We start from the raw sequence: 23,067 nt of genomic DNA on the forward strand, positions 1-23,067 counted from the left end.
AAAAGTGGCGCCAATTTAGGGCATAAAGTTTACAGAAAGCCTGCTCAAGCGGAAAGACACTTCCACAGAAATTCCAATTATCACCCCCAAGCAGAAAAGAGGAGTTTCAAAACACTGGCTGACATGACTAAAAGCAGCTGCGGATCGCAGTTCTTGGAGGACGAGCCTCATCACTTAAGAACTTCCTTCATAATAAACGGCTACTCTGACAAAAAGACGAATAGGCCACTACGCCCTAAAAGGTCTTTGACTTCTAGTGATATGAACCAACTAAAAGGAAAGCTTTCCTTCCAACTGTAAAATCTATCGCACATCGCATCAGTAGAGAGCTCAGAAAACAAAGTACTGATACAGTGTTTAGAAACTTTGAACAGTGGAAAGGACCTATGCCTGCGACATGCCGCAACAGGCGTATACAAAATCTCTTGCACTTGTGATCATATGTACACAGGAACTACAAGCATTAGCAGCCGCCGGCCGCGGTGGCCGAGCGGTTCTAGGCGCTTCAGTCCGAATCCGCGCGACTGCTACGGTCGCAGGTTCGAATCCTGCCTCGGGCATGGATGTATGTGATGTCCTTAGGTTAGTTACGTTTAAGCAGTTCTGAGTTCTAGGGGACTGATGACCTCAGATGGTAAGTCTCATAGTGCTCAGAGCCATTAGCAGCCGCAGTAAGCAACACATAAGCAATTGTTGCCCTGACAAGTCGTGTATCAGCAGTAGCAGATTATGCACTGATACCAGGAAACCACCAAATAAAAAACTTCTTGGCAGATTAAAACTGTGTGCCGGACCGAGACTCGAACTCGGGACATTTTGTTCCTTATTGATCGTTGTGTTTGGTCGTTGCGGACGTCGCAAGACTCCTGTTCAAGTTCGGTGGTTGATGCTTCCACTCAGTTTTTTATTACAGAGGCCAACCGGCTGTCTGACCGAACACGCTGAGCTACCGTGCCGGCATCCAACTGAGCTACCCAAGCACGACTCACGCCCCGTCCTCACAGCTTTACATCTGCCAGTACCTCGCCTCCTACCGTCCAAACTTTACAGAAGCTCTCCTGCGAACCTTGCAGAACTAGCACTCCTGAAATAAAGGATACTACGGAGACATGGCTTAGCCACAGCCTAGGGGATGTTTCCAGAATGAGATTTTCACTCTGCAGCGGAGTGTGCGCTTCTGTGAAGTTTGAAAGGTAGGAGGCGAGGTACTGGCAGCAGTAAAGCTGTGGGGAGGGGGCGTGAGTCGTGCTTAGGTACTCAGTTGGTAGATCACTTGACCGCGGAAGGCAAAGGTCCTGAGTTTGAGTCCCTGTTCGGCACACAATTTTAATCTGCCAGGAAGTTTCATATCAGCGCAAACTCCACTGCAGAGTGAAAATCTCATCCTGGAACCACCAAATACTTTTCTCTACGACGGTCGTTTTATCCAGATTTAATCATTACTACTCTGGGATGTACAGAGAGGCCATAGAAATCCTAAAGCACAAAAACAGCTTTAACAGAAAAGGAGGAGGATTGAAATAAAACAGGTTGTAGTCTTTAATGCGAAATAAAACAAACAGCGCCAACTCTTCCCCACTACTAGCTCCATAACACACGTCGGACGTCGGCACTACTCTGTGATCTTAGGCGGCAGTCAGATGACGTCACTAACCGATCGTAGCGCGTTCGATTTGATGAGCTTGTATCAGTCTGTCACTGCTTTCTGAGTCGTTACAATCTCTTGTGATGCCTCCAGCATTGCAAGACAAAACGTCAGACAGAGAATTATGCCTTGTATCACGGCGTAATGTCGACAAAACAAATATCAGCAAACTACGCATGTTGTTGTTGTTGTGGTCTTCAGTCCTGAGACTGGTTTGATGCAGCTCTCCATGCTACTCTATCCTGTGCAAGCTTCTTCATCTCCCAGTACCTACTGCAACCTACATCCTTCTGAATCTGCTTAGTGTATTCATCTCTTGGTCTCCCCCTACGATTTTTACCCTCCACGATGCCCTCCAATACTAAATTGGTGATCCCTTGATGCCTCAGAACATGTCCTACCAACCGATCCCTTCTTCTGGTCAAGTTGTGCCACAAACTCCTCTTCTCCCCAATCCTATTCAGTACCTCCTCATTAGTTATGTGATCTACCCATCTAATCTTCAGCATTCTCCTGTAGCACCATATTTCGAAAGCTTCTATTCTCTTCTTGTCCAAACTATTTACCGTCCATGTTTCACTTCCATACATGGCTACACTCCATACAAATACTTTCAGAAATGACTTCCTGGCACTTAAATCTATACTCGATGTTAACAAATTTCTCTTCTTCAGAAACGCTTTCCTTGCCATTGCCAGTCTACATTTTATATCCTCCTTACTTCGACCATCATCAGTTATTTTGCTCCCCAAATAGCAAAACTCCTTTACTACTTTAAGTGTCTCATTTCCTAATCTAATTCCCTCAGCATCACCCGACTTAATTCGACTACATTCCATGATCCTCGTTTTGCTTTTGTTGATGTTCATCTTATATTCTCCTTTCAAGACAATGTCCATTCCGTTCAACTGCTCTTCCAAGACCTTTGCTGTCTCTGACAGAATTACAATGTCATCGGCGAACCTCAAAGTTTTTACTTCTTCTCCATGAATTTTAATACCCACTCCGAATTTTTCTTTTGTTTCCTTTACTGCTTGCTCAATATACAGATTGAATAACATCGGGGAGAGGCTACAACCCTGTCTCACTCCTTTCCCAACCACTGCTTCCCTTTCATGCCCCTCGACTCTTATAACTGCCATCTGGTTTCTGTACAATTTGTAAATAGCCTCTCGCTCCCTGTATTTTATCCCTACCACCTTCAGAATTTGAAAGAGAGTATTCCAGTTAACATTGTCAAAAGCTTTCTCTAAGTCTACAAATGCTAGAAACGTAGGTTTGCCTTTCCTTAATCTTTCTTCTAAGATAAGTCGTAAGGTTAGTATTGCCTCACGTGTTCCGACATTTCTACGGAATCCAAACTGATCTTCCCCGAGGTCCGCTTCTACCAGTTTTTCCATTCGTCTGTAAAGAATTCGTGTTAGTATTTTGCAGCTGTGACTTATTAAACTGATAGTTCGGTAATTTTCACATCTGTCAACACCTGCTTTCTTTGGGATTGGAATTATTATATTCGTCTTGAAGTCTGAGGGTATTTCGCCTGTTTCATACATCTTGCTCACCAGATGATAGAGTTTTGCCAGGACTGGCTCTCCCAAGGCCGTCAGTAGTTCCAATGGAATGTTGTCTACTCCGGGGGCCTTGTTTCGACTCAGGTCTTTCAGTGCTCTGTCAAACTCTTCACGCAGTATCGTATCTCCCATTTCATCTTCATCTACATCCTCTTCCATTTCCATAATATTGTCCTCAAGTACATCGCCCTTGTATAGACCCTCTATATACTCCTTCCACCTTTCTGCCTTCCCTTCTTTGCTTAGAACTGGGTTTCCATCTGAGCTCTTGATATTCATACAAGTGGTTCTCTTCTCTCCAAAGGTCTCTTTAATTTTCCTGTAGGCAGTATCTATCTTACCCCTAGTGAGACAAGCCTCTACATCCTTACATTTGTCCTCTAGCCATCCCTGCTTAGCCATTTGGCACTTCCTGTCGCGACTCGCTGTTAAAGCCTACATTCTACGAATGATCCGTGATTATATTATTATTCTCTAACGAGCAACCGGAGACTACTCAGACGACTTTTGTGACGATCCCTTCGATAACGACACAACGGTTTTCATTACTCATCAGGCTTGTGTTCAGTTTCTAATGATCTCGTCGTTGACAGCATATTAAACCCTGATCTTCATAACCTCGTTTTACAACCTCTAGGTCGCCTCACATCCTTTCGTATAAGCACTTCAATCCTTACTGAAGTTCAGAAGTCAGGATCACTACGAAGCACTGAAAGTTGAGAGGCATCCTCTGGATTACGTGCTGCAGGTCGAAGCGGATGTCATGAAACTGCCAAGTCCTCTGTGAGTGAATCGGTGCTTGAGCCTTATCTGCATTCCATTAACATCGGCCCGTGTTCTGCCGCAAACAGATAGTGTCACACTGCCAAAGAGTGGATATGCTGCAGTTAGTGGCAGCGAAATAAGAGCAGCGTGCATTATCTATATGCGTAAAGCAGAGTTTGCCGCCCTAGGCTAAAGTGTACCGTACGAGAGGGCACTTACCAGGCGGTGCGGCAGCCATAATGCATTCCTGAAAGTGCTCGTATTATCTTTAGCGATGTTTAACTCCGATCGTGCAAACATTTTGCGGTAATTGTTCTGGAATCGTGTCTACAACGGTTTTAACAACACGCTACTAAGTTCTTCCCAAATATACTTAGCGTCTTTAACTCTTTCTGTTTAGAGTCACTAACCCTTCATGCTATGACAGTCACCTAACGAAGGTCCAGGAGAGAAAAAACACAGTGGATACGACAGTGAAAAATGCACCACGTTGTAGAGCATCTCAAAGAATTTATACTCCGGCCTCAGAAGTGCCAAGCATCGTTGTCAGAGTGCAATATGGTCGCATGAAGTGAAAATGGTGACTCCACAGCAGCGCACGCGAGTCGTAGTGTGGTTTGCACAAAATAAATCGCCGATTACTGTGCAAAGAAATTATCGTCTTGTGTATGAATGTGAGCCACCTGATGTGAAAATAATTAAGGAATCGTGTAGGAAGTTTCTGGCAATATGAAGTGTTCTGAAACAATCTGGAGGTGCACGTTACGGAGATTCAGAAGAGACAGTGGTGGATATCAGACAAACGTATCCCAGAAGCCCACGTAAGTCAATTCGTCAAACATCTAGGCAACGTGATGTATCTCGTTCAACATTGCATCGTGTAGTGAACCAGGGTCTTCAAAAATGGTTCAAATGGCTCTGAACACTATGGGACTTAACATCTGAGGTCATCAGTCCCCTAGAACTTAGAACTACTTAAACCTAACTAACCTAAGGACATCACACACATCCATGCCCGAGACAGGATTCGAACCTGCGTTCGTAGCAGTCGCGGGGTTCCGGACTGAACCCCTAGAACCGCTCGGCTACCGCGGCCGGCCTACCAGCGTCTTCATTTGTGTGCTTACACAGCACAAATTCTGAAACATCTGACGCTGAACGACAAACCACACCGACAACAATTTGCTGTGGATATGCTGCAGCGTATTGATATGGATGCTAACTTCCTGGAAAGATGTTTATTCTCAGATGAGGCAATCTTTCATCTATCAGGAAGGGTTAATAGGCATAATGTTCGGATTTGGGGTTCGCGAATCCACATGTTGTCACTGAACATCTTCGGGATAGCCTTAAACTAAATGTCTGGTGTGGGCTAATGCACAACAGGATTGTTGGACCGTTTTTCTTTGCAGAACGAACAGTGGATGGGTCAGTGTATATGAACATGTTGCAGGAGTTTGCAACCCAACATCATTTTTCAACAAGATGGAGCTCCGTTGCATTGGTCAACAGCTGTTCGCAAGTTCCTGGATAGGAAATTTCCCAATCGTTGGATCGGACGTGGAGCACCATTGCCTGGCCACCACGTTGACACGACATTACTACGCTTGATTTCCTCATGTTGGGATTCGTGAAGGGCCGCGTGTATGCGGTCACAGTGGCCGATATTACTATGTTGCGACATCGTATCACTAATGCGATTGCAAAAAGAACAGAGGAAATGTTACAAAGAACTTGGCAAGAAATTGAATATAGACTCGATATTCTTCGTGCTACAAATTGTTCACCAGTAGAGGTATGCTGGTGATAATTAAATAAATTCTTTGAGATGCTGTACAATGTGGTGCATTTTTCATTGTCGTATCCACTGTGATATTTTTCCTGGGTCTTTGAAATCAGGGAAGTTTGAGTGGGACAACCTGTGCGAGGTGCCGGGGTGGAGAAGAGTTTGTACCTCTTTAATTCAAATGAATTTTGCATGAGAACTGGGTGTCCACTCGACCCCCTCCTTACATACCACCTAATTGATTATGTGAGCAACGGTTACGGAAGAAAATGATGGTGGACCCTTCTAGTTGGTAAAATAAGGAGTGCACACTCACAATAATTTAATGAAAATCGTAATCTACTCAGAAAAAAGAGAACTTTATCATAATAAACAACATTAAATGGGATTCGGCATATATCCACGAAATGTTACGCGGATTTAATATTACAATGACATTTATTATACATCACAACATAAATGTACATGATTATCGACACAAACAGTGAGTTAAAGGACAGGGTATACTGAAATATTATGAGAATAAGATTTGGCTCGAGAACAAGGGGCTCCTACTCTCTGTGATGCAGACGATTGACGATAATGACTGGAGGCCCTAATGAATCAAATATTAATCTCCCGACCATACAGCAGTATTACAATTATTAGTGAGAACTCAAATGGGATCATATGGAGAAACAAGCAAGGTGAACTTGCAGCAAAGTGAACGCGAGTGCTGCTGAGGGATTCAGTATAAAATTGATAAGGTCCTACAATGCCGGAGCCACAAAATACTGTACCAGTACTGAAATCTGCAGCACGTCATCGGTAGGCAGCGTCCTGATGACGTAGGCGCCGACTTCTGCCGTGCAGCAACTCTGTGTCAACCCCTGGCCGCGAAGGCTGTACGAGAATTCTAAGTTCTTCCGAAAACGAGCGACCAAGTCGCAAGACCGTCTGACTCCGAGGAAGATCAGATCCCAAATTCTTGCCCGTGCAACGCAAGAGCGAAGCCAACGTTGCTCTACTCCCAACTCTCCTCGAAAAACTGCGAATCAGCATTCAGTTCTGATTCCAAAATTCTCCCACACTGTCTCAAAACATCATTCACGCCAATAGCGACCGTTCCGTCCAATTTCGAGCAGGGCTTTATGACGTCAAGTAGCCTCAGTTTAAGTTGACCAATCATGCCTCTGCTATTCAGCTAAGGGCACTGTACTTGCCGTTTGACTGGCTACGAAAACAACCTGCCTGGACCACCGGCCATCCGGCGCCAGACAGTCGCGCCCAGCAGGGCACAGTCCACAAGTATTCTCAGAATCAAGAGGACAATGCAGTCAGTAGGTGCCAGGAATCTTCGTTCCGGACGCCCCGGAATGGTAAACACATAAACTGTGGCGACACTCAGACGTCTCGCAGATCGTTTCGCCCTGCATACAAATGGCGAAACTCGACCGATCTCAGTCGTTCCGCCAGGCGCTTGAGCCTATTGTACGAACCCCTCAGAATTCAGGGAAGTGCAGACCCCAACCGGAAACGCAGTGTGCCGCATCCTCCGATGCTCGTCTCGCACAGGCCGCACAGGGAAGGAAAACAACATGTTTAGGAATCAAGTGAAAATTATTTTTTTGAGCTCTCAGTACAAATACTCTCATTACAATAACCTTATTCGGTCTGTTACTACCGTGCAATGACATAGAACATTAATAAAATTAATGAAAATGGGAGGAGACATGTAAAAGAGGGCATAGAACCTCTCACCTGTATCTTAAGTTTTTTAAGAAACACAATGAAAGTCGAAACAATTTTGGTACAACTTTTTTGTTATTTCTTAAAATATTGTCGTTATTGAATAGAACTGCGGAGAAGAGGAATTTGTGGCACAACTTGACTAGAAGAAGGGATCGGTTGGTAGGACACACGCTGAGATATCAAGAGATCACCACTTTTGTACTGGAGGGAATCGTAGACGGTAAAATTCGTAGAGGGAGACCAAGAGACGAGTACAATAAACAGATTCAGTAGGATGTACGCTGCAGTAGTTACTCGGAGATGAAGAGGCTTGCATAGGATAGAGTACCATGGAGAGCTGCATCAAACCAGTCATTTGACTGAAGACCACAACAACGACAACTACAATGTAGGAAATTTAAAAGCATGGTACTGGATGGGTTCTAAAATCGCTGTCGACGAATTGTTTTGACATAACGTAACAAAAAGAAGACATCAGGCGACAACGTGATGAAGTGGGTGAACGCAAGTAAAGAGATATTAATTTCATGTTTCAATTGTTTGACGTGGTGTAAGAGAGCCGGTATTGTCATGATGAGGAATAGTGCCACATTTCCCGTTGTTTTACCTAGTTTCATTGATGACTTTTGCCAAATTAATTGTTTTATACCAGTAAGCATTAACTACCCTTCATTCCTCCAAGAAGTGCCTGTGATACAGATGTCTGTTGTAGTAAAACAAAAAGGTGACGATATTCTTGTAAGTGCTCGTGAATGAACCTAGGAATATCCTCCGTCAAATTTCTTGAACATCTCCTTTCAGCAGTTGTCACGAGACTTTCTTTTTTCAGCTTCAGTCTCATTGTGTCGTATTTATCAGAACAGGTCTTTCTCTCAACTAAATGTTGATGAAAAACCAAACGTACTGGAGTCAGTCATGCAAAGCACAGTATTGATTTCTCGAACAGCAACGTATTTCTGTAGGCCTTCACGAAATTCTTCAAATCAATTGAAAAAGTGTTTTTCGAAGGCGATTAATTACCAGAAGTTGTATGCATCGAAACGAAGCATTTTTCTGGAGTTAGACGTATACGAAAATCGTAGGAAGTCATCCAATAAAAATTTTCACTCGACATTTCCTTTCTTTCATAATACTGTTTCTTTAAACGCTACTTAGCGTTAGTGTTCACCAGAGGCAAGGGTATAGTCGTGAGTGCCTCGGGGAAGTGTAATAGGACCGCTCTTGATCTCTCTGGACATAAGTGATCCTACGGATGCGGTGAGCAGCAACCTGCGACTGTTCGCTGATGACGCTGTAGTGTACAAAGGAGGATTGTCGTTATGTGATTGTAGGAGTATACGGGATGACTTGGACAGAATTTTTATTTGATGTGATGAATAGGACCTTACCCGAAATGTTGAAAAACGCAAGTTAAGGCGGATGAGTAGGAAACACAATCCTGTAAAGCCCAAATACAGTATTAGTGGTGTTGAGATCGACTAAGCCACGTCGGTTAAATATCTGTACTTGCGACGAGAACACAGCAGGTGCCATGACCCGGTTTTCGAGAAACTTCGCACAGTGGAGAAGAGTCAAAATAAACGAACACATGTTTCAGCTTCTCCGTAGATACACGACCGTTTCTGAGAAAACGACCGTCAGAGTTTTCGCCGTACCTTAAATGCCTTGTAGCGGACTACAAGTTCATCCCAACTGGTGGCACATTGGCAAGCATTACGACCTCTCAGTTCTGCATCCCGTGTTCGAAACCCGATTGTTGTTTTTGTTTATCTTATTTTATTTTCTTCATTTGTCTGCTCATGTCCTAGAAGATTACTACACGAATATTTCTTATCAAGTTCGGTGATACAAGGGCCTTATAGCAATTGTAAATTACAGCTGGGTTTCACAATAAGTGCTATACATTTATTATATAATATACACGCGTATGGTATTTTAGGGGTTACAGTCTTTTTAAAATGTCATATTCTGGTATTTCATTCTTATATCAAGTTGTAATTATTATGTTATATTTTTATGTATAATCTTCAGGAAGATTTACTGCGTTCCCTTGGATTATACAGATAGTAAAAACATTCGTAATATAGGCATCCGAAACATCACGAGCATAGTTCGAAGGCAGGTTTGCCACAATGAGATTTTTTCGTGGAACGTCCCCTTAGAAAAATTATGTACGACTGTGCTTATCCTGACACAATATTTTCAGCGCAACGCAATCTGACTTCCAAAAATCCCTACAAAAGAATGGCCCTGACTAACATTAACCTATACCTTTCACAAATCACTTACCTCACAAAAATCTTCGTTACTCGAACTACTGCAATACAGCGAGCGCCACTACAGCCAGCTAAATAAAAGATTCAAACTACGGAAGGCACTAACTACTGATAGGCATAGTTAGCAAATGAACGATTTTGATAGAGAACAAACAATGTATTTACCTTTATAGTGTTCAAAAGTCATAATATATATAGCAGTTAATGACATCCAGTCTTACAAATTTCAAAACTCCGCCATCTCTCTCCCCACATCCACCACTGCTGGCGGCTCACCTCCAACTGCGCAACGCTACGCGCTGTTCACATCCAGCTGCCCAACACTACAATGGCAGACAACAATGCAAACTAGCCACAGACTGCCCACAGCACAGCCAGTGATTTTCATACAGAGCGCTACGTGGCGTTACCAATAAGAAAACCTAAACAGCCTACTTACATCGTATGAATCTCACTCGGGGAAGAAACGTCGTAAAATTGCTGAAGATTCCACCCGTTGGCAATAATTTCACGGCAAACCACTCATATCAGCTAGCTGTATTAATTAACACACAAGTGATCCAGAAAATTCATGCACACCAAATGTAAAGGTATTTACAAAAAGAAACGATCTGTTGTTTGAACTAAAAATGCACATAATTTTATAATCATTTAACAGAAATGTTCACATTGCACAAATAATCAAAACGAAAACACACTGATGATGGAACAGTGGTGCCGAAAAAATGTTTGGGCAGTTAGAAAAAACGGTGTTTCGCATAACTGGCGGACCTCACATTCAACAATCATATCAGATCACTTTTCCGAAAACTGGCCTTCGCAGTTGACTCGAAACATACAGGAATTTCACTGAAAACAGTTTTAAATAGTTTTTTCATTCATTTATTGTATTTTTAATTCATTTGCCAAACATACTATAAGTAGACGAGTAAAGACAATGTTATGTCAATATACACTGGAATGCATTCTCGTAGTAATCTTCTACGGACCCATGTATATAAAAGAAAAACAAAAATAGAAACAATAATCGGGTTTTGAACACGGGGTACAGAAGTGTAAAAACCAGGCACTAGTCACTGTGCCACCGCTTCGGTTAAACCATTTACTCGTTTAAGGTCACATAAGATACCTCGGAAACCTTCACCATCGTTTTCTCAGAAACGGTCTAGTATCTACGGATAAGCCGAAACACGTGTCCAATTGCTTTGACCCCTCTTCCATTGAGCCAAGTTTCTGGGAAATCGGGTTATGGCACTTGCCGTATTCTCCTCGTTAGCGATGCAAAGCGATATAAAATGGAATGAACACGTGCGGTCGGTAGTAGGGAAGGTGAATGGTCGACTTCATTCATTGGGAGAATTTTGGTAAGTGTGGCTGATCAATAAATGTGATCTCGCCTTGAACACTAGTACGATGCATCCGTCAGGAAGGCTCGAGTGTTGTGAATCCACAGTGTCGGATTAAAAGAAGCCATCGAAGCAATATATAGGCGGACAGCTACAATTCTTACCGGCCGGTTCGATCAAAACGCGGGTGTTACCGTGTTCCTCCGTGAACTCAAGTGGGAATCCCTGCAGGGAGGACGACTTTTTCTCGTGAAATACTGTTGAGAAAATTCAGAGAACAGGTGTCTGCGGCCGACTGCCGAACGATTTTATAGCCGCCAACGTACATTTTGCGCAGTTACCACAAAACAAGATAACAGAAAGTAGGACTCTTTCGGAGATGTATAAATTGTCTGTTTCCTCACGCACTGGGTGTGGAACAGGGAAGGCAATTGCTACTGGACGTACAAGGTATCTTCCGCCAAGCACCATATGGTGGCTTGTGGAGTAATTACGTAAACACAGATGTACTCGGCCAATATCTCATCTTGCATTGATGACTTATTGTATGCAGTGGTAATATATAGAATGTCGTCTAGATATTTTTCATAAAAATTTGGAAAGGTGACAATGGTATTATATATTCCTAGCGCTTTCTAATCATTTTAAAGAAATATTCAGCGTAACACCTTCGTGTAGAATTCTCCACATTTGTACGATGGTTTTAGCAATGGTTGTAGTAGTAGTAGTAGTAGTAGTAGTAGTAGTGTTCATCAATGGATCATTTTTAGAAAGATATTCCAGATATGCCAAAGTAGTTCAAGAACACATTCTCTTCGCGCAATGGATCGTTTTCTATGTATTTAGTTGTCTCAAGTTAAAGCAAACATTCTTACACCCTTACACACACACACACACACACACACACACACACACACACACACACACCACAATAAAAAGGGTTGTCTGTGCTACAATTGGCTACGTCGTAAGTACCCCTTTTGCGTGATCGAGGTCAGCTTTGTATTTTCATACTTTAAACCCCCATTGTTATTGCATATTCGGATTCTACGACAAGGAATACGTACGGTTTATCAAATCTAGATCTACATCTAAGTCGTACTCTACAAGGCACTTAATAGTGTGTGACGGAGGGTACTTTTTATACCACTAAATGAGCCCTCCAACCCTGTTCCATTCGCGAATAGCGCATGAGAGTGTTGATTGTCAGTAAGCCTCTACATTGGCTCTAATTTCTCTACATTTCTTTTAGTGGTCATTACGCCAGAAGTAAGGGAGGGGGAGAGGGGGAGTAATATGTTGTCCGACTCTTCCCGGAAAGTGTTCTCTCGAAATTTCAATAGAAAATCTCTCCACTGTGATGCAAAACGCCTGTCTTGTAACGTCTGCCAGTGGAATCTGTAGAGCATCTCCATAATGCTCTCGCTACAGTCGCAGGTTCGAATCCTGCCTCGGGCATGGGTGTGTGTGATGTCCTTAGGTTAGTTAGGTTTAAGTAGATCTAAGTTCTAGGGGACTGATGACCTCAGATGTTAAGTCCCATAGTGCTCAGAGCTATTAGAACCATAATGCTCTCGCGGCGGCTAAACGATCCCGTGACGAAACGCGCTGCCCTTCGTTGGACTTCTCTATCTCTTCTGTCAGTCCTACATGGTACGGATTTGAAATAGATGAAAAAATTCAAGAATCGGTCGAACAAACGCCTTGTAAGCCACTTACTTCGTGGATGGGTTACATATCCTTACAATTCTTACTATGAATTGTCTTGCATCTGCTTTTCCCACTGTTTGATTTATGTGGTCATTCCACTAAAGGTCGCTCTTGATACTTACTTCTAGAGATTTTACTGTAGATACTGTTTCCACCAGTTTATCATTAATAGTGTGCCTGTACAGTAGTGGATGTATTTTCCTATGTTTGCGCATTATGTTACATTTACTTAATTCAGAGTCAACTGCCGGAGCACCATTTAACGATTTTCTAGAGATCATTCTGCAGATCGTTACTATCTTCTGGCGTTTCCACTTTGTTATAGCCAGCCGGATCATCTTCGAACTGCCTTAAATAGCATCCGACGATTTCTACTGGATCATTTCTATAAACTGTAAGTAGTAACGGTATTATCACACTTCCTTGGGATACTCCAGCAATTACCTTTGCTTCTGTCGATTTTGTTCCGTTATGAGCGATGAGTTGAGTTATATATGCAAGAAAGTCTTAAATCTAGTCGCTCATCTGGTCCGATACCTGATAAGCTCGTTTTCTTTTCCTTTTTTTTTCACTAAAAGACAGTGCGAGACGGTGTCAAATGCCTTCCTGAAGTCGAGGAACACAGCATCAACCTGAACGCCGTTATCTAGTGCTCTCTGGGTTTCATGGAGGAACAGAGCGAGCTGAGTTTCGCAGGATCTCTGTTTGCGGAATGTATGTTGAGTTTTCATAGAGGAGATTTTCATTCTCCAGAAACGTCATAATTCTTGAGCATAAAACATGTTCCATAATTCTACAACAGATTGACGTCAACGATATAGACCTGTAATTGTGCGCATCTATCCTACGGCCCTTCTTAAAAACGTTAACGACTTGCGCTTTCTTCCAGTAGCTATGTTCCCTTCGTGACTCAAGCGATCTATGATAAATTACCGCTAGAATGGGACCATGTGTTTTCGCGTAATCTTGTAGAATATTGTAGGTATCTCAACTAGTCCTGACGACTTTCCACTACTAAGCGATTGTAGTTGTTTTTCTGTTCCACGTTCGGTTATCTTAGTATCTGCCGTTTGGACGTTCGTACTATGATTGAAAGGAGGGACCGTCATCCGCGGTGAAACAATTTCGGAAGCCCGAATTCAGAATTATGGCCCTCTCTCTGTTATCTTCAGTTTCGGTCCCACTACGGTCAATGAGTGAAAGAATAGATGATTTTGACCAACTTCCTGATTTTTACATACGACCAAAACCTGTTAGGATTTTCACTGAGATCGATTGACAAAGATTCACTTGAACGGTTCTCTCATTACTCTCCTTACGCTCATTTTCGCTTCGCTCAGCTTTTGTTTGTCAGTTAGGTTTTTACTCATCTTCAATCTGAGATGAACTCTTTGTTTACGTAGCAGTTTTCTAACACGGTTATTAAACCATAGTGGGTCTTTCCCATGCCTTAAGACCTTACTCGTAACACACTTGTCTGTGGTATATTGAACAATGCCGTAGAACTTTTTCCAATTCTTCTCCACATCATCGTCCTCATCACCGAATATTTCCTGCTGATTTTCGGAAAAGACATCCAGAACAATGTCTCACGAATACTGGCACGAGTTTTGATAGCATGACACTCCAAATCTATACCTGGGAAGTTGAAGTTAACCCCATTACAACTGCATGATAAGGATAATAACTAAAGATATTCTGCAAGTTTTGTCTTAAGCGCGCTACCACTAGAGATGCGGAACCAGGAGGTGTGTAAAAGCATCCTATTACCGTTTTCGACCTATCTTTGATACTTAACTCACATTAGTTCACAATCGGAACCCGTGTTAACGCCACCTTGGCGACTACCTTATCTTTATGGTATATATTTCTATCTGAACTTAGGATTTCGTTGTCATTAACGTCTGGTTTCAAATAACTTTACGTTCTCAATACTATCTCTGCATTATAAACTTCAGTAAGCTATACTAATTGTGCAACCTTTCCTTGGAAGCTAATGCAGTTTACTGAAATCATATTAAAATTTCTAGCTCTGGGCGGCGACGACGAACATCCTCTGAGGACATTGTGTCTAATTTATCAGGCAAATTGTCTTCGATCTCAAATGAGTGTTCCACTAACGTGAAAAAGCGCCATGTGCACGCCACACGTACTCTTCTACACTAGTAGCCGCAAACTGCAAGTACTGCATGCTTGACCTATTAAGGGGAGCCCTACAATTCTGCACCCGCTAACGAAGGTCGAGAAATTCCCATGATTGTTTCTCTTTGTGGAAGATCTGCTGTAATCGAGAAATATCAAGTGACCTGTTTCCTGCAATTAAGAACCGATACATTTCATTCCACATTTCCCTTACAACGTAAATGTAAATCTTTGGGTTCCAACGGTTGATATTGATGTTCAAACGTTACTTGAGAACTGCGAGAATGACTCTAAAGCAAAAACATCTCGCTTCTCACGCCCGGGTTCCCGGGTTCGATTCCCGGCGGGGTCAAGGGATTTTATCTGCCTCGTGATGACTGGGTGTTGTGTGATGTCCTTAGGTTAGTTAGGTTTAAGTACTTCTAGGTTCCAGGGCGCTGATGACCATAGATGTGAAGTCCCATAGTGCTCAGAGCCAAGCAAAAATAGTGTGGATTGTTGTTGTGGTCTTCAGTCCTGAGACTGGTTTGATGCAGCTCTCCATGCTACCCTATCCTGTGCAAGTTTCTTCATCTCCCAGTACCTACTGCAACCTACATCCTTCTGAATCTGCTTAGTGTATTCATCTCCTGGTCTCCCTCTACGATTTTTACCCTCCACGCTGCCCTCCAATGCTAAATTTGTGATCCCTTGATGCCTCAGAACATGCCCTACCAACCGATCCCTTCTTATAGTCAAGTTGTGCCACAAACTCCTCTTCTCCCCAATTCTATTCAATACCTCCTCATTAGTTATGTGATCTACCCATCTAATCTTCAGCATTCTTCTGTAGCACCACATTTCGAAAGCTTCTATTTTCTTCTTGTCCAAACTAGTTATCAACCATGTTTCACTTCCATACATGGCTACACTCCAAACAAATACTTCCAGAAACGACTTCCTGACACTTAAATCTATACTCGATGTTAACAAATTTCTCTTCTTCAGAAACGATTTCCTTGCCATTGCCAGTCTACATTTTATATCCTCTCTACTTCGACCATCATCAGTTATTTTGCTCCCCAAATAACAAAACTCCTTTACTACTTTAAGTGTCTCATTTCCTAATCTAATTCCCTCAGCATCACCCGACTTAATTCGACTACATTCCATGATCCTCGTTTTGCTTTTGTTGATGTTCATCTTATATTCTCCTTTCTAGACAATGTCCATTCCGTTCAACTGCTCATCCAAGTCCTTTGCTGTCTCTGACAGAATTACAATGTCATCGGCGAACCTCAAAGTTTTTACTTCTTCTCCATGAATTTTAATACCTACTCCGAATTTTTCTTTTGTTTCCTTTACTGCTTGCTCAATATACAGATTGAATAACATCGGGGAGATGCTACAACCCTGTCTCACTCCTTTCCCAACCACTGCTTCCCTTTCATGCCCCTCGACTCTTATAACTGCCATCTGGTTTCTCTACAAATTGTAAATAGCCTCTCGCTCCTTGTATTTTACCCCTGCCACCTTCAGAATTTGAAAGAGAGTATTCCAGTTAACGTTGTCAAAAGCTTTCTCTAAGTCTACAAATGCTAGAAACGTAGGTTTGCCTTTTCTTAATCTAGCTTCTAAGATAAGTCGTAAGGTTAGTATTGCCTCACGTGTTCCCATATTTCTACGGAATCCAAACTGATCTTCCCCGAGGTCCGCTTCTACCAGTTTTTCCATTCGTCTGTAAAGAACTCGCGTTAGTATTTTGCAGCTGTGACTTATTAAACTGATAGTTCGGTAATTTTCACATGTGACAACACCTGCTTTCTTTGGGATTGGAATTATTATATTCTTCTTGAAGTCTGAGGGTATTTCACCTGTCTCATACATCTTGCTCACCAGATGGTAGAGTTTTGTCAGGACTGGCTCTCCCAAGGCAGTGAGTAGTTCTAGTGGAATGTTGTCTACTCCCGGGGCCTTGTTTCGGCTCAGATCTTTCAATGCTCTGTCAAACTCTTCACGCAGTATCTTATCTCCCATTTCGTCTTCATCTACATCCTCTTCCATTTCCATAATATTGTCCTCAAGTACATCGCCCTTGTATAAACCCTCTATATACTCCTTCCACCTTTCTGCCTTCCCTTCTTTGCTTAGAACTGGGTTGCCATCTGAGCTCTTGATATTCATACAAGTGGTTCTCTTCTCTCCAAAGGTCTCTTTAATTTTCCTGTAGGCAGTATCTATCTTACCCCTAGTGAGACAAGCCTCTACATCCTTACATTTGTCCTCTAGCCATCCCTGCTTAGCCATTTTGCACTTCCTGTCGATCTCATTTTTGAGACGTTTGTATTCCTTTTTGCCTGCTTCATTTACTGCATTTTTATATTTTCTCCTTTCATCAATTGAATTCAATATCTCTCCTGTTACCCAAGGATTTCTACTAGCCCTCATCTTTTTACCTACTACTTCATCCCTCAGAGCTACCCATTCTTCTTCTACTGTACTTCTTTCCCCCACTACTGTCAATTGTTCCCTTATGCTTTCCCTGAAACTCTGTACAACCTCTGGTTTAGTCAGCTTATCCAGGTCCCATCTCCTTAAATTCCCACCTTTTTGCAGTTTCTTCAATTTTAATCTGCAGTTCATAACCAATAGATTGTGGTCAGAGTCCACATCCGCCCCAGGAAATGTCTTACAATTTAAAACCTGGTTCCTAAATCTCTGTCTTACCATTATATAATCTATCTGATACCTTTTAGTATCTCCGGAATTCTTCCATGTATACAACCTTCTTTTATGATTCTTGAACCAAGTGTGGATAGATATTGATATTTCCGTCAAGTAAGCTACATGTATGGTAACGTAGTGTGGTTGATAGTGTTGAGTCCCCAAACCATCAGAATGCTTGATTTCGGTGGTTGCCCTCGAACTGCGCCATCGGCGTGACTGATTTCGGTGTTTCTTTCCATCCAAACGCTCGCGCTGGCCGCTACGCGACTGCGGGTGGAATGCAAACCACAACAACTGTAATAAGGCAAAATGTCCAAACGTGATAGTGACGGGCGCATCTGCCATGAATAATCAACGAAATCAAGCAGCCCCACGGTGAGAGTCAAGGGGGCTTACCGAAATAAAGCAACTTAATGGTGCGAGGCACTGCGACTCTCCGAAGCCAAGCATCCCCATGGGCACAGAAAACTACTAAACCCACGTTGTTGTTCCTGGAACACGCTAAACGTATTTTCTAGCAAGACACTGAAACGGCTAAACATATTCTACTGTACAAACACATCTGCAACACTAAAGTAAATTTTAAAGATAAATATTAACAGTTAGAACACGAAGATTTTCATTTACGTTATAAACGAAATGTAGAATAAATGTGTCAGGTCTTAATTGCAAAAACAGTCACACTTGGCATTTGTAGTTTTCAGTACTATCTACCACATAGAAAATACAAAACTTAACCCACCTACGCGGAAGACGGAGTACTGAACAACATTACATCAGTATTTACTTCATTTGCAGGCTAATCATTACAGCTATTACGAATAGCAATTGTGGTGTGTGGGATATCACACAAGAAGGGTTTGCGACAGTTGCCACCAGGAGTATCATTTATTTATTTATTTATTTATTTATTTCATTAACAGTACAGAGTAACCCACCGCATTGAAATGTAAGGTGGGTCGGATGCTTCTGAATATAATAGCAAAGGTTTCTCATTGTTACAATCTTATTGGTATACAGTTGTTAATGCTTTTTTTAAATAATATAAACAACATAATACAGGGTGATTCAAAAAGAATACCACAACTTTAGGAATTTAAAACTCTGCAACGACAAAAGGCAGAGCTAAGCACTATCTGTCGGCGAATTAAGGGAGCTATAAAGTTTCATTTAGTTGTACATTTGTTCGCTTGAGGCGCTGTTGACTAGGCGTCAGCGTCAGTTGATGCTAAGATGGCGACCGCTCAACAGAAAGCTTTTTGTGTTATTGAGTACGGCAGAAGTGAATCGACGACAGTTGTTCAGCGTGCATTTCGAACGAAGTATGGTGTTAAACCTCCTGATAGGTGGTGTATTAAACGTTGGTATAAACAGTTTACAGAGAATGGGTGTTTGTGCAAAGGGAAAAGTTCTGGACGGCCGAGAACGAGTAATGAAAATGTAGCACGCATCCAGCAAGCATTTGTTCGCAGCCCAGGAAAATCGACTCGCAGAGCTAGCAGAGAGCTGTAAATTCCACAATCAACTGTATGGAGAGTCCTACGAAAAAGGTTGGTTACGAAACCTGAACGTCAACTACCCGAGGCGATGGATCGGCCGCCAGGCAGCCCGTGACACAGCACTTCATCACTGGCCTCCAAGAAGCCCTGATCTTACCCCCTGCGATTTTTTCTTATGGGGGTATGTTAAGGATATGGTGTTTCGGCCACCTCTCCCAGCCACCATTGATGATTTGAAATGAGAAATAACAGCAGCTATCCAAACTGTTACGCCTGATATGCTACAGAGAATGTGGAACGAGTTGGAGTATCGGGTTGATATTGCTCGTGTGTCTGGAGGGGGCCATATTGAACATCTCTGAACTTGTTTTTGAGTGAAAAAAACCTTTTTAAATACTCTTTGTAATGATGTATAACAGAAGGTTATGTTATGTTTCTTTCATTAAATAAACATTTTTAAAGTTGTGGTATTCTTTTTGAATCACCCTGTATATAAGGATTTCTCTGAGGTTACAGCGAATTGAATACTTAACAATTGTTAAAATGTTCCATATAATTTGTTACTACCTAGTTGATGAGAATGTAATTTATATAATGCAAATGTCAAAGAAAAATAAAAAAAATGAAATACAACAGAATGAGCGTGGTGAAAATAATGTGCAGTATGTAGAGGGAAGTGGTATGCTGTGTGTAATGCAGTGTAAGTAGCATGTTGGTTAATAATGGCCTGTTCCTACCTATTTCAGATGAGAAGGTCTCCGTACAACCTCGAGGTATTCTCATCTGAAATGGTTCGTGCTAATGTATCGTGGACATTTGTCCGCAGCAGGAACATTGCTGCGCGCAGACCAATCACGCTGTCCGCGAGAATCACGCCCCCAGCAGTGCCAGCGCCATCAGGAAGAGACACGTGCGCTTCAGTAAACGTGCACGAACAGAAGTTATCAGCAGCAAGTTGTCAGTTAGTCTGAGCCTGTCTAGCGAGTTCCTGCAGAACGTTCGTCGTGTCCTTCAAGTCGTCTAGTCAGATCGAGACAATACCTGATAGATAGTATTTAGTCTTCAATAGAAACAGTGCAGCGAATAGAATTATTGTGTATGGACAGAGGCCACTTACCTAAGATTGAAATAAGTACTGTTAGTATGTTACTGTTATGGGAATAGTACATCAAGAGAGAAGCTTAGTTTTCTTCTGACTGTAGTTCAGAAAACATTATTTAGTTTGTGTTCATGGAACTGCGGTCAGTGCAGGACAGACGGTCTGAACTTGCATTCTACAACTCCTGCAACCAGCGTTACCAAAGTTGAGCATTATAGTTTACTGTTCACTATTCTGTGTTACTTTCGTTGTGTGCTGTCACAGAATCCACGCATCCGTCCTGCCAGGAAGTCTGTGTCAGTCTTTTTCCGCGGCAGCGAGATTTTCATCTAAGCGGACACCCGCAGTCCATAACCTTATGTTTTTGGGTGGGAAGTACCTCCAATTACACGAAGCAAGAGCAGGCCGTTAACGATTACTTTTGCCTGAGTAGCAGATCAGGTGTTGAAGTATGGACAGGGTCTAACAGAACAGTCACTATACTCAGTCTCGTTATTGTTACTGCGATAGCAGCGCTCCAAGCGGCAAGCAAGTGAAACTTCTGAGTACGATATTGAATTCTATGGTTCACATTGGTTTGTAACATAGTTTATGCTATACGGAGCGTATGTAGTGCCACAAAAATCGACAGTAACTAAAAATGATACCACATTTGTCGTTCTTTGACTTACTAAGAAGAATTAAAGGTATGAAGCGGTAGATTACCGGACAGTTCATTTACGTCTCTCTTGTAATGTACAGGTACTTACACAACAAAGCCGTTTCGTTTCGTAACAAAATATTGCCAGTAAACATTAGAAGACCTTACCTTTTGCGGTATATATCTACTCAACATTGCAAAGATTCGTGCGCTACACTTCGAGCCAAATCATTGAATGTTGAACGTAGGAAATATGTATGGAATGTAATACCACATCTGTAGCTGAAAGGTAAACTGCACAAACGTCATAATAAAACGTCAAAAATAAATAAAACTGCTTCGCAACAGAGGAGAAACCACTTGCACAATTGTGGCTACTTCTTAGACAGAAACGACAAGAACTTTCGACGTATTCACAACTGAAGCTATAGTAAGTACATTTAAGGAAATATTCGTGTATCAGAAAGTCGAGTGAAGTGTAAGAATGGGAGACGCAATAGACTTCACAAATTTTTACATGAAAAGGAACGTGCGTAACATAACAAGAACAGAAGAAAGAAAGATATGCTTTTCGACCATGAAATATGTATTTATATTCTCTTGCTGTCAGCGTAGTAAGCTGCAACTATGTGCATATTCGAAAGTATTTCTTCATGACTAAGTTGTAGCTTATGCTACCGAAGAAGTGAAGTTCTATTGTATCACATTTATTTCACGAAAATTCATTTCCCTGGGTAATATATTTATGCGCTGAACACACAAACGTAACAATTATTTCGTTACTGAAGTATAAACATAAATAAAAAATACATTACCCTTGCAACACATGTCACTGCATGGTTTCTTACCTCTTGGAGAGCTAGTGCCGCTGCAGCTGTCAAACGGTAACAACTTTCACACCACAGTGTCGCGACTGTATGTATTAGACCATGATGTGGAACTGTGGACGACGTATGGTTGGTATGTTAGGTGTAGAGAAGAAAATAACTCACACATTGAAGTGGGTACATATTAAAGTACCACTGATAACAATGACTGCACTTATATCCCTAACACCCTGAATATATAAGTGATTTCATACATACCAATCTGTCGTGGACATTGAGGTCATGACAGACAGAGCACACCTACTAATTGTTTCAAGGATGGGGAATAAAATCATTTGTACTTTTTCATAACGGTAAACCTAAATCACGACTACCGGAAGAGGATTTGAACCTGCGCCCTGCAGAGTCCATTTTACTAATCACTGTGTTACCTCATTCGGCATTGTTAACCAAGGGACGGGACAAGTATCAGCCATTGCATCTTAGTACGAACCATCCCGACTTCTGCAGGAAGTAATTCAGAGAAACTACAGAGAGCCTGAATCAGGTTGATCAGATGTCAATTAGGGCCTTCCAAATACGAGTACAAGATCAGTCTATTAAAAGTAGTGCAATCTCTTTCACTTTATTCCTAGTTTACAATACCATCTTGTTTATACATGCTTGAGAAATAGTTATTCCATTATGTAAAGAGCGCTGTTAATTCGTTACCATCACAGAAACCTCAGAAAAAGTGTGTTACATTCTATGCTCGTTATCAGATGATGCAAAACTTTTAACAGCTATTTACGAGGGCTAGTCGGAAAGTAAGATCCGTTAGGTCGCGAAATGGAAACGAGGAAAATCCGATGTAGTTTTACACAGATTTGTTGGACAGTGGCTATAGTACACCTGTCGGTAGCGTCAAGTCTCTCTTTTCAGTTCTGAGCACACAGTGTGCACGTAAAGATGCCTAAAATAATAGTGTCTCCATTCAAATCTGGGTGCCCGCTGCTAGGTTTCGCCTAATGTCATGCAACCACACATAACATACCTGTGATGCACTTCCTTCTTCGTGACAATTTTCTGCAGGGGCAATGAGGAGGGAAGTGTTTGATCTCCCACCATACAGACCTGACTTGGGTCGCTCTGACGTTCATCTCTCCTCACATGAACCGCTGCCTATTAAGATAACGTTTCGGCACAAACAATGAACTGCAGTCCAGCGTAGAGACGTGGCGGAAAGCGCAGGTGGCTGCCTTCGTTGACAAGGGTATTTAAAAGTTGGTACAACGTTACGGCAGTTGTCTAAGTCGGATAGGTGACAATGTAAAGCAGTACCTGG

Source organism: Schistocerca nitens, chromosome 1 (genome assembly GCF_023898315.1).
Source record: "Schistocerca nitens isolate TAMUIC-IGC-003100 chromosome 1, iqSchNite1.1, whole genome shotgun sequence".
NCBI classification, from domain to species: Eukaryota; Metazoa; Arthropoda; class Insecta; order Orthoptera; family Acrididae; genus Schistocerca; species Schistocerca nitens.